This window comes from Canis lupus, chromosome 15, assembly GCF_048164855.1.
Source record: "Canis lupus baileyi chromosome 15, mCanLup2.hap1, whole genome shotgun sequence".
In the NCBI taxonomy this organism is placed as follows: domain Eukaryota; kingdom Metazoa; phylum Chordata; class Mammalia; order Carnivora; family Canidae; genus Canis; species Canis lupus.
Window position 1 is genome coordinate 1,617,975 of NC_132852.1, and position 14,302 is coordinate 1,632,276.

A 14,302-nucleotide genomic window follows, 5' to 3' on the forward strand; every position below is an offset into this window, starting at 1 on the left:
AGATATTTGCTGGTTTCACTGCTTCCAAGAGCAGAGGCAGGAACAGCAGCTGTTCCCCAGGGTGAGTCAGGACGGCAGCACCGAGCAGCCCTCTACCACCGTGTTCCCAGGACACTTACGTTCACTTGGGAATGCCAGGGATGCAGCAAGGAAAATAATCAATTGCATTAAATCTAACCCTTCAGGGCATGTCCTTTCAACGTTCTGCTTGGTGGGATGGAAAGCAATTATCAGGGCCTTTGGCTGCATAACACAATGTGATGCTTGTCTGGAGAAATACTTGTTCAGTTCTTTGATCCCAGAGATGGAGTGCCTGCCTTTCCATGGAACACCCTTTTTACTTGAAAGAAAGAGTAACAGGCTATGGCGAGTGCACTAGTTGTGATTGCTTCATAATAAATTACCTCAAAGTCCATGCCTTAAGCTAGGGATGGTAGATTCTCTCACAGTTCTGTTGGTCTGGAATCCAGGAATCCAGGCACAACCCCCCCCTCCCCCCGGGAGGGGTCTCTGACATGCACAGGTGACTCCTCACTCAGGGACCCTTGGAAGAACCTTCTTCTGGTTCAGTTCAGGTTGCTGGTGAAATCAAGATGCTGTGGCTGTTGGACTGAGGTTCCCATCTTGGTGCTGAGCAGGGGTTCCTAGAGGCCACCCACATTCCCAGCCCCCTGGGCCCACCCACCACCTTCAGGGCAACGGGGAATTGCCCTCATGTTGCATCTCTCTCACGCACACAGTCTTTTGTCCTTGAAAGGGCCCCTGGGAAGGGTTCACATGAGGGAGGGAGGGAGGGAGGGGATGCCCCTTTCTTGAAACCAGCCATGCTGTAAAGTATAACCTGAGCACAGAAGGAAAAGTCATATTCACTCAATGGGTATGTATGATCCAAGGTCACGGATCGCTGAGGCCGTTGCAGAATGTTTATGTTCAGATAGTCACATTTTCACAACTGGGTGCGAGGTGATACTTACTTGAATGAATAGTCAGCTATTGTCCCTGCAAGATAACTAGATAATATTTTTGCTGATGATGAATTTGAGTTTTTAAATAAATACTAGAATTTTAGAAATCTAGTATCTACCTCTGATCTTTACAACTTTTCAATATTTAGGGTGTCAAGGAAATAGTGATATTAACAACCATATATATATATATATATATATATATATATATATTTAGGTATTGTACATCTGTTTAGATGTTGATACCAACAAATGGAAAATCTGAGTAACTCAGTGAACCAGATCTGTGTATTGTGCAATGAAACCATGCCAGGGTAAAAAATAAAGAATATCCACTAATTACCAAAAAAAACTTAATATATTTCTCTATTTTCCAAATATCTACCTGTTTGCACTCTGATTTTCTTCATTCATTGGCTTCAACCAAAACATGACACAGTGTGTTTAATATAGAAGTGGATGTAGATACCTGCCTCTTCCTCCTAGCTCAGTGCTAAAATGTTTTGCAAAAATATAAAATGGTACTACTCTTCAAACAACATTTTTTTTTTTTTTGGTCTTCATTTTGGAAATGTAGTTATTCTCATAAAACATCATTCTCCTAATTTTAATGGGTTTATTATTGTCAATTTAAATGAAATGAACATTTTCCAATTTCTCTAAATATAATTTCTAACATATAAAACATCAATAGCTATAATGCACACACACAAATGTGTTTGGGATTCTTGATAATCCTCAGTCTGAGGGTTGGAAACCCACTGCCCGAGGCTATGAGTAAACAGGTAAGGAAATGAGAACTGGTCTCTGAGTCACGCATTCATGCTGGTGTCGTGGCTGGAATTCAGGAGTCCGTGAATTCAAATAAGAAAAGAAAACTGCATTTATAATTTATAGTTTATAAACTATAAGTGTTTATAGTTCAACTAACTTCTAATTTGAAGGTAATCCTCCCCTTCACTTATGCCTATAGGCAACAAACCATCGTAATATTAGCTGTACCTTGTTACCAGCAGAAATCATGGATATTTCCTTATCATATTAAACAGTTATCACAGATATTAGACTCACCACCGGGTCCTGTTTAATAAAGAAGTCCATACATCAGTATTTACAAATTCTCTTTTAAATACGTTGATGACTGTAGGTCAATACAATTAGTTTCATTTTGATCTCCTATTACATTATTTTATGAATAAGTGATATTTTAAAAATAAGACCATAAACTGCTCCAGATTGTTGAGGAGCTTGGGAACAAGGCTAAGATCCCCTGGCGTGCTGGTTGGGAAATGAGTTTTCAGCAAGGGGTGCTAAGGAGTGAGCAGCTAAGAAAAGCAATAAGGAAGCTGGTTGTACCCTCGAGGCTACATATGGGGATTGTTTCAAGGAAGCGCAGTGATAAACAGAGTTAAGTGCTGCGGGAAAGACCCTGCAAACTGACGGCTGGGGATTGGTCATGGATTTGGCAATGTAGAGAAACAATGGTGACTTTAACAAGAGTGGTTTCATTCCCATGATGGGGCCAGAGGCTTCACCGAATGGCTCTAGAAACGTGAAGAGTCTAGATGACCAGGGTAGGCATCAGCTCTGAAAATTTTTGTTGGAAAAGGAAGCAGAGTTAGGATAGTAGCTGGTGGGTCATAGGGCCGGGGGAGGGGGGAGGGGTGATGTTTTACTGTTTGTGTGTGTGTTAGTGTGAGCCCGACACCATATAGCAAGTTTGTGCTTAATGGGAATGATCTATAAGAGAAGAGAACACTGACGATTCAGGAGAAAAAAGGTGTCAGGGAAGCAGGGACGTCCTAGAATAAGGACACGAGGTGGGATTCAGTGTACCAGTGGCGAGCCCGGCCTCAGAGGAAGCAGAGGTGGTTGTCATGGAAACTGGCAGACAACAGTGTGAGGCGCCTGTGCCACTGTGTCCTTAGTGAGAACGCTGGGAGGACATGAGGACCTGGTCAGGGATGCTGACGGTACCGCAACCACCTATCCACCCGTTGTGGTTTTTAATAGCACATGCCCCACCCCCAAATACTTCCACAAGTTATTTAATGTTTCCATCAGAAAGTGCAGCCTCATTCCCCTCCTCTTGTGAGTGGGCAGGACCTCGCGGTGACTCACTTGCTCTGAATTGAAAGAAAGTGGAAGTAACGCTGTATAAATGTGGAGCCTAGGTGCCCAGAAAGGCAATGCAGGTTCCTGGCTGTTCTTTCTCTCTCTTTGTCTCTTTCTGTCTGTCTGTCTCTCTTTCTGATGCCTCACCTTTCTGGAAATTCTTAACCATGCTGTGAAGACCCTCAAGCAGCCCTTGGAAAGTTGCACAGCTGTGGACTGAATGAACCCCCCACATTCATATGATACCAGAGTGTGTTCCCCTCTCTACCATGTGAGGCCACAGCAAGAAGGTGGTCATCTGCAAACCGGGAAGACTGTTCTCACTGGATGCTGGATAGGTCAGTACCCTGATCCTGGACTTCCCAGCCTGCAGAACTGGGGGGAATGAATGTTTGTAGCTTAAGCCATTGGTCTGGGATGTTTTGCTATAACAGCCCAAACTGACCACCCACCTGTGGAGGCCAAGAAAATTAAGGCCGTTCCACTTTAAGTTCAGTGTTAGCACAAGTACTGCCATCCCAGGCCCCTGTGAATAAGAGCTGAACTTTACATTACTTCAGTTACAGGAAAAAACAAAAACAAAAACAAAAACAAGACAACAACAACAAAAAAACAGCTTACAGCTTAACGTCCTAGAAAGCCCCATATTAGCCCTAGAAAGCTAGTGGCAGGAAGCCCCTATTAGAATGAGAACAGAGCTCAATGCCCTTGAAGGCCCCATAACAAAATGTAAACAGAACTTGAGGAATTGCTCCCCCCCTCCTGGAGGTCCCCGAGACCAGCCCTTAAAACTAAGCTAAAACCCACCTCAGGGTCCAAGTCCCTGCTCCGCTGTGTCGGGTTTACTTGGACCCAAGCTCGAGCTTGTAAATAAACCTTCATGTGTTTTCATCGGTGTCGGCTCCTTGGTGGTTTCTCGGATTCGCAATCTTGGGCACAACACACCTAGTGAGGACTTGAGGTCATGGATGTGTCCTGCCAACAGTCATGCCAATGTGCCATCTTGGAATCAGGCCCTCCGGCCACAGCTGAGCCTTCAGATGCTAACCGTGGTCAACATCTTGCTGCAAATTTATGAGAAACTCTGACCCAGAGTGACCTAGCTAAGCTTCTGCTAGTGTCCTAACCAACAAAATATACGGGATAATGAATGTTTGGCTTTAAGTCACTAAGTTTAGGATCATGTATTATTTTTTAAAGGATTTATTTATTTATTTATTTATTTATTTATTTATTTATTTATATTTATTTATTCATTTATTTATTTGAGGGGGTGGGGAGAGCACAAGGGTAGGGAATGGGGAGGGAGAAGCAGACTCCCCCTGAGCAGGGACCCCAATGCAAGAATTGATCCCAGGACCCTGAGATCATGACCTGAGTTGAAGGCAGATGCTTCACTGCCTGAGCCACCCAGGCGCCCCTAGGATCATGCATTAGATAGCAGTAGAACCACTATGGCCCTGCCTTCAGCCTGTGATGCTGGTCTCTATGAATAAAGGAGTCTGCTGAGTGTTGACCAGGGCAGGGCCTGCAGTCTCCTGAAGCGTGGAGTCAGGTGGGATGTGTTAACCTGGGGACTGCAGAGCCCTCTGTAACAGAGGAGTCCACAATTTGAGTCCAGTGTTCCCGAATCTTCATGTTTTCAAGAGAAGCAGGAAACCTAGATATCTACGTGAAGTTTTTTGTAAGCATTAGCAACCGTTCTTTAAAAATAATAAAAAAAAAAAATTATGCCAGAGAAGCATCATTAGCTTAGGTTCTGATTTATGAGAGGTGCGACGTGTGCATTCACCTACAGGCTCTTGGAGAGCTGGCGGGACTTGCCTGCCCGTTCCTGCCTCCCGCGCCTCACTCATTACTGTGCCCTGATGTGAACAGGCAGCTCTGTGAGCACTCCATCCATGTATTTTTTAAATTAGGTCAAGAGTTACTCCCAAACACTGTATCTGTGACCCAAGGATAGAGCCCCTGTTCCCTCAGAAGGTCTCTGCCTAACAGCTAATGCAGGTAACCAAACAATTACTAAACTGTGCAGGATTACACGTACGGACACACATTCTATGGGGGAACATTTTGAACTCACATTCTAAGTATTTGTACTTATTTTTTTTCATGTTATTTATCGATAGCATACAGCCTTTTTTCTCTTACTATAAAGGTAATAACATTTACTATAAATGTAACATATAAAATGTAAGTATAAATATAACAATTTATTCCATAATATCCATTGTTATTTCTAATACTTAGATTAAAAGGTGTTTCATTTTATTTATTATTATTATTATTATTTTTAAAGATTTTATTTATTTAGTCACGAGAGACACAGAGAGAGGCAGAGACACAGGCAGAGGGAGAAGCAGGTTCCCTGCAGGGAGCCTGATGTGGGACTTGATCCTGGGACTCCAGGATCACGCCCTGAGCCAAAGGCAGGCGCTCAAACGCTGAGCCACCCAGGTGTCCCTATTTTTTTTTTTTTTAAGTAGGCTTCATGCCCCGCATGGAGCCCAACACAGGGCTTTGACTCACGACCGTGAGATCAAGGCCTGAGCTGAGATCAAGAGTTGGATGCATAACAGACTAAGCAACCCAGGTGCTAAAAGAGTTTCATTTTAAAATGATAGCTTGATTTGATTATTTTATTTAAAATTTAGCTTGTCCCAATATTTGATTTTGATAGTTACTGCAAATGCGAAAGCTCACCTTACAAAGGGACCTGTACATAGACTCATTCAGTTTATCCCATAGATCTGCGTAGATACTCTACATGGACTGTGGACTGCAGTTGGCCCTGGTGCACTGGAAGGGGACATTGGAGTGAGGGTGGGGCACTGAGTTCCCCTGGGTGGGAGCTCCCATCCTTCTGGTACCTTCATACTTGTGGGCTTTTTTTGCCCAACATACTAACATGGGGCTGATATCAGTAGCATATTAAAAACGAAAGAAGCTTAAGAAATTGGAACCTTCTACACTGTTGGTGGAAATTTAAAATGGTGTGCGGCTGGGGTAGACAGTATGGCAAAAAAAAAGAGAGAGAGAAAAAATAAACAGTATGGTAGTTCTTCAACAAATTAAAGATAAAATTACCTGTGATCGAGTGATTCTACTTCTGACCATATACCCAAAAGTATTGAAAGCAGAATTTCAAAGAGATATTTGTATCCTCATGTTCACAGGAGCCTTGTTCACAAGCCGAGGGATGGAAGCAATCCAAGTGCCCATCGGTGGATGAATGGATAAACAAAATATGCTCCCTCCATTCAAGGGAATATTATTCAACCTTAAAAAGGAAGGGACTCCTGACACCTGCTATAATATGATGGACCTGGAAGACATTATACCCAATGAAATGGCCACTCAAGGAAGGTCAAATATTGTATGATGCCACTTGCATGAGGTAGCTAATCAAATTCTCAGAAGGGCCAGGGGAGGGGGGAATGGGGCACTGGTGTTCACAGGGGACAGGGACTCAGTCCGGGAAAATGAAGCAGTTGTGGAGATGGATAGTGGTGGGAGATGCACGAGGATGTGAACTGGACTTCACACGCCGACCTACCTACTTACGCGCAGCTAAATGGTAAATCTGATGTTTGCTTACCCAACCACAATTACAAATAGCAATCAAAAGGTAATGAAGCTGAATTCCTTTCTTTCAAAATAAAGGTGATCATAGGTTTGTGAATGTCCAATGGCTCTTCAGTGGCGTGATTGGCTTGGGCACCTCCTGCAGGGGCGGAGCGGCTGCAGGGCAGTGGTGAAGGAAACTTATTTTAAAAGGGAAGAAATGGAATCAGCTCCCTTGTAGTCTTGTGCATCGTACAAGTTAAAATACCCTGAATGATCAGCCTCTAGTCACAGAGAGGAAGCATGAACACATCATTTCAAATGTCAAATGGCATGTTTATCCAGAGCACCATCTGATAACGTCCCACTGGTTTTTCAAATAGCATTATTTCTTTTATTAAGACGCATGGGCCGAAGCAGGAGTCTTTGTACCCACAATTTTAACTATGCCATCTCCTGTGTTTTGACTCATGGAATCATAAAATAATTGAATCGACATCATCAAAATATCAGTAAGGCTACCGTGAGCAGCCATCGGAGCCTCTAATCCAAGAACCAGTGATGATGCTCCACACGCTCTAAGGCCACCAGAGAAATAGAATTTTAGCGCTACGGTGGGCCACCTTTCAGAAACCTGAAGGTGTTGTTGACTATTTGGCAAATCCTTCCAAGATGAGCTTTACTACCACCCACAGTGTAACTGCTGCTGTCTTTCAACCGCTTCTGCTTGTTGAGGGACACTCTGCCCCGTGTCGCCGTATGATGAAGCTTTCATGTTGGGAACGTTTAACCTCCAGGTATTAGAAGCCCACGCAGGTAGATGCCCTCCTCTACCTGCGTAGAGGACATGGGAACAAGACTTTCAATCCAGGTTCTGTCCCATTCGGTAGCCCTAAACTCAGCCTTACGTCATCAATCCCGAGGCCCAGATATCTGCACTTTGAAATGGGAACTTATCTGCGCCCAGAGGAAATACCGCTCACGCTCTTAGAAGTGGGGACAATAGTGTGTACCCAGCAAAGTGCACCGTAGGCCCAGCACCAGGGGCTCAGGGACCACCATGGCCGTGACCAGACCGTGCCAGGACTGTCAGACTTCACGACAGCAAATTTAATTCATCAGTATCTCTTCGTATAGGGGGATGGGCAAGACACGGGGGGTTATTTGAACACAAGACACACCTTTATGAAACCGTTTTTCCAGAATCTCCTATCACTTCTCCCATCTGTGTTCAGAGGAGGGGGATCTGTAGTCCAGGGGCTTCAAGCACATCTCACCAAGGCCCATTCCATCCCTCCTACTCTTCCGCCTTTGTTCCTCCCTTGCCGGTGAGACCCCTCCTTTGTTTGGAAATGGATCTACTTGGAAGGAGACCCTGTGGTCATTACACAGCTTCTAGTACTTGCATTCCCTGAAACAGCAATTCCACTAGAGAAGCGGAGACTGTGGCTTCCTCTTTGTGTTTTTGGCGACTGGACAGGTTAGATTGGAGGGGAGATATCTTAGGGCCCTGACTCAGTCTTTTCTCTGTATAGATAACTGAGCATCCTGATGTGTTCTCAGGCTCTTGGACAATTTAACGGGCAGGATTACCCGGCTCTGGGCCTGGCCACCACTGAGCATGGACAGAGCAAATCTCCGGGTGCTCCGCAGCAAAGAATTTCACCACGATACGTTTGCAGCTGCATTCTCCTTTAACTGATTGATTTTTACTGTGGCCGCATGTTAGAGGCCAGGATAACACTTGATAGCTTGTAGCCACCGATGAGATGAATGGCCTTGTGTGCGACAGGCTCCAGTACCTGCAAGTACATGTTTCTGCTCCCTCATTCTCCAAAACGCCGTGATTTCCTTCTGAGGCATTGACCTTCTCTAGCATTTACCATCCTCATCAAAAGGCTCTGCCCTTTTTCCATTTTGTGGACCTAGAAACTTCTCCACTGTTCCACAGAGATAGAAGCAGCTAGGAGGTCACTCAGAGATGAAGCTTTTAACCGAATATTATGACATGTTCAAAAACAACCCTGTTCATATTATGCTGGATATTAAAAAAAAATATGCTAGAGGTGATAAGAGAAAGTGCTTTTAGCTATTATAATAGGTAAGAATAATTTATTGCTTCAAAGTCTCATTTCTTGCCAAGGGTGGCTGTTTTCTTTATCTTTTTAGGATGGAAAAATTATTTCAAACATAAACACAATTACAGATAAAAGGGTATTGAACCCACATGTACTCATCACTCAAGTGCAGTCATTACCAACTCATAGCTGTTCTTTTGTTTACCTATATCCTTCCCTCCCGCCCCAGGTGATTTTGAAGCAAACCTCAGACCGTAAATTCATGAGTCCATAAATATTTCAGTGTACATCTCTAAAAGATTAAGATGCTTTTTAAAAAAAAACAAATGACCGCAATATCATGATCACATGTAAATGCACAACAATCCCTTAGTATCATCAAATATCCAGTCAGGATTCAAATTCCTCTAATTATCTCATTTTTAAAAATAATTGCCCATTAGGATTCAAATAAGGTACAGCTATTATAATTGGTTTTTATGTCTCTGAAGTCTCTTTTAAAATTCTGTAGGTTCTCTTTTTGTTTCGTCCCTCCCCTTCCGCCCTATAATTTATTTAGTGAACAAAATGAGCAGTGTGTTGAGGAGTCCCACATGTAGACTCTGCTAATCATGGTTCTGTGCACATCTTGAGCGTGTCGCTCTGTCCTTTGGATGTCCTTTAAATTGTCAATCGGGTAAGGCCTTGATAAGATTCAGGTTTGATTCTCTGGTAAGGACTCTTCACAGATACATTTCGTGTTTCTAACAGGAAGCACATGATGTAGGGCTTGTCCTTCCTTTTGTGATTTTAGGAGCTATTGATGACCACTATGTAGGTCCATTATTTCATTAGGGGCAAAAACGTTTCTTCCAACCAGGCTAGATACGATCACAACCAGGTTCACTGATGCTGGGTTTCTGAATGTGAGCTGGGGAGTTACACGAATCAATATTAAATTTGGGTTGTGTCATTCAATGAATGTTAGGTCCTTCTGACAATCACTTAAAGTTTCTATTTCTCTCAGTATTCTGATGCGGAATGCTGTCATTGTCTCAGCCCCCCAGGCTGCTACTCTGAGGACTTCAGGAGATGAGGCTCACTTTGGTCCTTCAAAGATTGATTCTCAGAAACAAGGACTTAGATGCCCCGCATGTATGTGGTAATGATCCTGGGAAGCACAAGTAAGGGAATGGGTAAGTCCAACAAGAAGATGAGCGAGATGCTGATAATAATGATGATGATGATGATGATGATGATGATGATGGTTGAAATAACCTTTATCTTCTGTATTTCCATCCCAGCCCCACAATTACTGCCCCTAGAGCTTATTATTTCTCCACAAATTTATCACTCTTTGTTTAAAAAAGTATATAAGCTCTTGGTCCCAACAACTTCTTTGAGTTTTCATTTTTCCTCTGAAGGATCCCATAAGCACATAAACATGTTAAATGAAATGTGTGTGCTTTTCTCCTGCTAATATGTCTTATGTCAGATTCATTTTCAGGCCTCAGTTATGGAATCTAAGAGGGTAGAGGGAAGTTCTTCCTCCCCTGCAGGTGTCTGGATTTATCATAGCCAATATGGGCTTAGTGCATTACTTCACTTTGGAAGGATAGTGTTTTGGGGGGGTGGGTAGTGATAATACAGGGAAGGCTCTTTCTAGTGCTCTTGTAATATCATAGATTTTGAGTTCCAATTCACATTCTATTAATCATTTTAAAGTTAACAATTCAGTACCATGTAGAACACTCACAGTGCTGTCAAACACCACGTCTAGTTCCAAAACATTTCCGTCGTTTCAAAGTACAGCCCCCTACCCATGAAACGGTTTCTCTACATTCCCACACTTTCCTCCTTCCCCTGGCAACCACCAGTCTGCATTCTCTCTCTCTCTCTCTCTCTCTCTCTACAGAGATAGACTCTTATTGGATGCCCGCCTGTGAAGGAAGGAGATAAAGGACCAGCAAATTTCAGTGGAATATGGAAAAAATGTTGGTAAGAGTTTGGGATTCACTAGCAAGTATGTTGATAGTCACACCTGGCCAAAGAAACTGAAACGTGCCCTGCTACAGGAGAATGCGTCATAACCCACATGGACGATAATAGGACTTGGTTAGATTCCCACTCTTCAGAATTTAACACGGGATTATTAAATGAGTACAGACCTCAGGTACACAATCTAAAGCTGCAAATATATATTGAGAGAAATTGCATGTTAGGGTCAGGACCATCCGGCCAGCACAAACCTAGGAGGCACAAAATATGGATGGGAGGAATTTTTTTATGAAGTGCAGAATTTACCCCACAGGGTACAGAGATGCAACAGGATCATCAGGAACAACAACAACAACAACATTCATGGAGAACCCATATTATAGACATGCAGGGCTTCCTTGATTTCTCACAACCTGGGAGTAGATTTCCACGCTCATCTCTGTTTTGTAAATGAGGGAATGAAGCCAACCTTGTTCGGCTCCGTGGAGGAACAACTGAGGTTTACGACCCATCAGCTGACTCCAAGCCCTTGCTCTTAATGAACTCTGCAGGTAGTTAAAGAGCAGTAGCAACATTATGGGAGGTGCAGAGTGTACACTGTCTAGATTTGTTTCAGACAAATTGTACCAGCTCACAGGAAACCCTCTTTTTCTTCTTCTTAAGTTCCTTGAGTGAGTCTCCATTCCTGGGGCCAGAAACACTTCACGGAGATGGATACCAACGGGGAAAGAGGGCCAGGGAGGACACAGCTCCCAGCGGGAGCCCCAGGCAGCCCCGAGTGAGGGTCTCCTGTGGTGGTTGCCTTGGGAACAGGAATCTCCAGGAGGAGATTAACTTTGTCATTTAGCAGATTTGCCTGAGGCCACCATGCAGGGCAAAAACTTGATAGAGAGCCACACTAATCTTTAGGAGAGCTTAACCTTTCGCTGAAATAACCTTCAGCAAGTCATTTAACCTCTGTGAATTCCAGGATCCCCGTCATTAAACTAGGAGGTTGACCTTCCAAGGAGTTTTCCAGCTGTACCTTTCAGTGACATAAAAAAAAAAAAAAAAAAAAAAAGAAAAGAAAGGAAAAAAAAAAAAAGCTAATTATACCGGTTCATGTAAATTCTCAGAATAGAAGTTTTGCCAAGAAAACAAAGAAAATCATAAACCCAATAGTGATAAATGGGCAATATTTCCTGGAAACGTGAAAACTTGGAGCCGTCCGTGTAGATGCTGACCTTAAGCTCTGGCAACCCACCATGGAAACCATGTCTTACTTGCCCTCATGTTTCAGATCCTTTTCATTTGCTTGTTTCAACTACATTAGATCCTAAGTTGATTTTTTTTTTTTAAGATAAGAAAAACGGACAAAACGCACTGCCCGATGAAGTGAACCTCCAGGAATGAAAACTAAGAAACAAAACATGGAAGTGTCGGGATCCGGGTGGGAGTCCCAGGGATCATAAGAGAGGCCACACATTCAGGTCCATCTTGCCTTACCTCTCATGGCTGTCCACAGAGTGACTCAAAATCATTTTGAAATTTGATGTAAAGTGAGAAATGGATCATAGATTTAATATTTATTGCTCACAATCCTGCTTCAGGTAGTAGAGAATTTTTAAGATCTACTTTTGCTCGAGTGTGTGAGCCCGTGCCTGTACGTATGGACACATGCAAAGGATAATGAAGAAACTCAGGAACATATACATGCTGTTGAGGATGAAGAATTTTAAGTGAGCTTGCTAGTGTTGGGTTCTAATGTAATAAAGTAATATTTAATAAAGATATTTAATTATTTAAGGTTATTGCACCACGGATCTACTGCTTACGACATGTAATTGATTCTCTGTGACCGTAAGGCTGCCGAGGGTGGAAGCTTCATCACACTCAGCCCCTAATTCCACATCCCCCGTGATACACATGGCTTCTGCTCCACTTACTCTATCCCTGTTACTCAGCAGATTAGTGGGGGCTGTCGGACAACATAAGAATGATTTTGCCTCTGACTTGAAACACCGGTAATACTGCTCAATCTAAGAGTGTTTTCTATAATAACCTGCCTAAGGCTGCTGGTGCTTCTTTGGTAGTGGGGTCTCCCAGGGCACTGCAATGCGGGGGGCGGGGTGGGGGGGCAGGTACACTGCCCCTGGTTTCTACTGTGAAAACACATCTGAAGCAGCTGCTGCTGCAGTAACAATAAGACACTCTTAAGCAATTTTACCTTTGCAGTTAGAGACAGGACTCTGATTACTCTGCTGAGCCCTGCAGAAGAACCTTTGTTCTAGTTGTAAGAACAATCACTCCCCAGTGGTGCCTAGTGCAGGGGGAGGGAGGCACATTATGTCTTTTCTTCTCAGAGTAGGTGGTATGGGTATGAATGTGAGGGGAAAGTAGGAAATACGCTAGCAGTTCCAGCCCCGTGGGAACACAGCGCACCTGCATAACCCTTGCCTGTGAAGAGCATCCTCAGATGATACATTCACAGGTCAGGTGTCCCAGACACAGGGCACCTGTTAATTGGCACATCGCTGATGGTCCCTTCATGTTCTCTTGCCTGCTTTGGCTATTGAGCGACATCACTCAATAAGGATCCTAACTTGACTTACATCGAAATTAACTGACAAGCTTTAAAAAACACACATTGTCTAAATATTGACAGTCATTAATCCTAGGATTTGGTTTTAGAATGCATCTGGAAACCACTTACATCTGATTTTTTAAAAGATTATTTATTTATTTGAGAGAGGGAGCAAGGGAAGGAATAGAGAGAGGGAGACGCAGACTCCCCATTGAGCACAGAGCCTGGCAGGGAGCTCAGTCTCAGGACCCTGGGATCATGACTTGAGTTGAAATCCAGTCACTTAACCAACTGAGATACCAGTTACCCCAGGGATGGTTAACTGTGTGCGTCAACTTGACTGGGCTAAGGGAGGCCAGATGGCTGTTGAAATATTATTTTTGGGTGAGTCTATGAGAGTGCTTCTGAAAAAAATTAGTATTTGAATTAGTAGAGTAAGAAAACAACAACAATGAAAACCTCATCAATGCAGGTGAGCATCATCCAAGCCCTAACAGGGCCTGAAAGCTACAAAAGATTAGAGCAACTTGGCTTGTCGCTTGGGCTGGAAATCCATTTTGTCCTGTCCTCAGACATTGGCACTCCTGGCTTTCCTGAACAGTACGACACGTTTGTTCTCGGTTCTTGATTCTTCAGCAGATGGCAATTCATGGGACCTTGCTGTCCATGATCATGGGAGCCGATATCTATAATATATCTATCATCTCTCTGCTTTCAGCTCTATCTCTGTGGAGAACCCTGATATGCATGATACAATGTGTTCCTAAATGTGTTGACATGTACACGTTCATGTGTGCACCTGTGCTGATTGTATACAGCTATAGAGTAAAAGATAAGTTCTGCATTTTTTACACATAATTTTCATACTTAAAAAAAAATAATAAAAAATGTGAGTCAGGGCAGCCCCGGTGGCTCAGCGGTTTAGCGCCTGCCTTCGGCCCGGGGGTGTGATCCAGGAGACCTGGGATCGAGTCCCACGTCAGGCTCCCTGCATGGAGTCTGCTTCTCCCCCTGCCTGTGTCTCTGCCTCTCTCTCTCTC

General features: G+C 43.5%; 1 protein-coding gene and 1 long non-coding RNA gene across 2 annotated transcripts in view; one reads left to right on the plus strand and one right to left on the minus strand.

The window, feature by feature from the left end:
* CSMD1 (CUB and Sushi multiple domains 1) overlaps positions 1-14,302 on the minus strand; it is a 1,871,580-nt gene that overhangs the window by 647,966 nt on the left and 1,209,312 nt on the right.
* Positions 9,739-12,277, plus strand: LOC140604551 (uncharacterized). Its single transcript, XR_012007352.1, has 3 exons — positions 9,739-9,897; positions 10,617-10,699; positions 12,039-12,277. It is a non-coding gene; the product is annotated as an uncharacterized lncRNA (long non-coding RNA).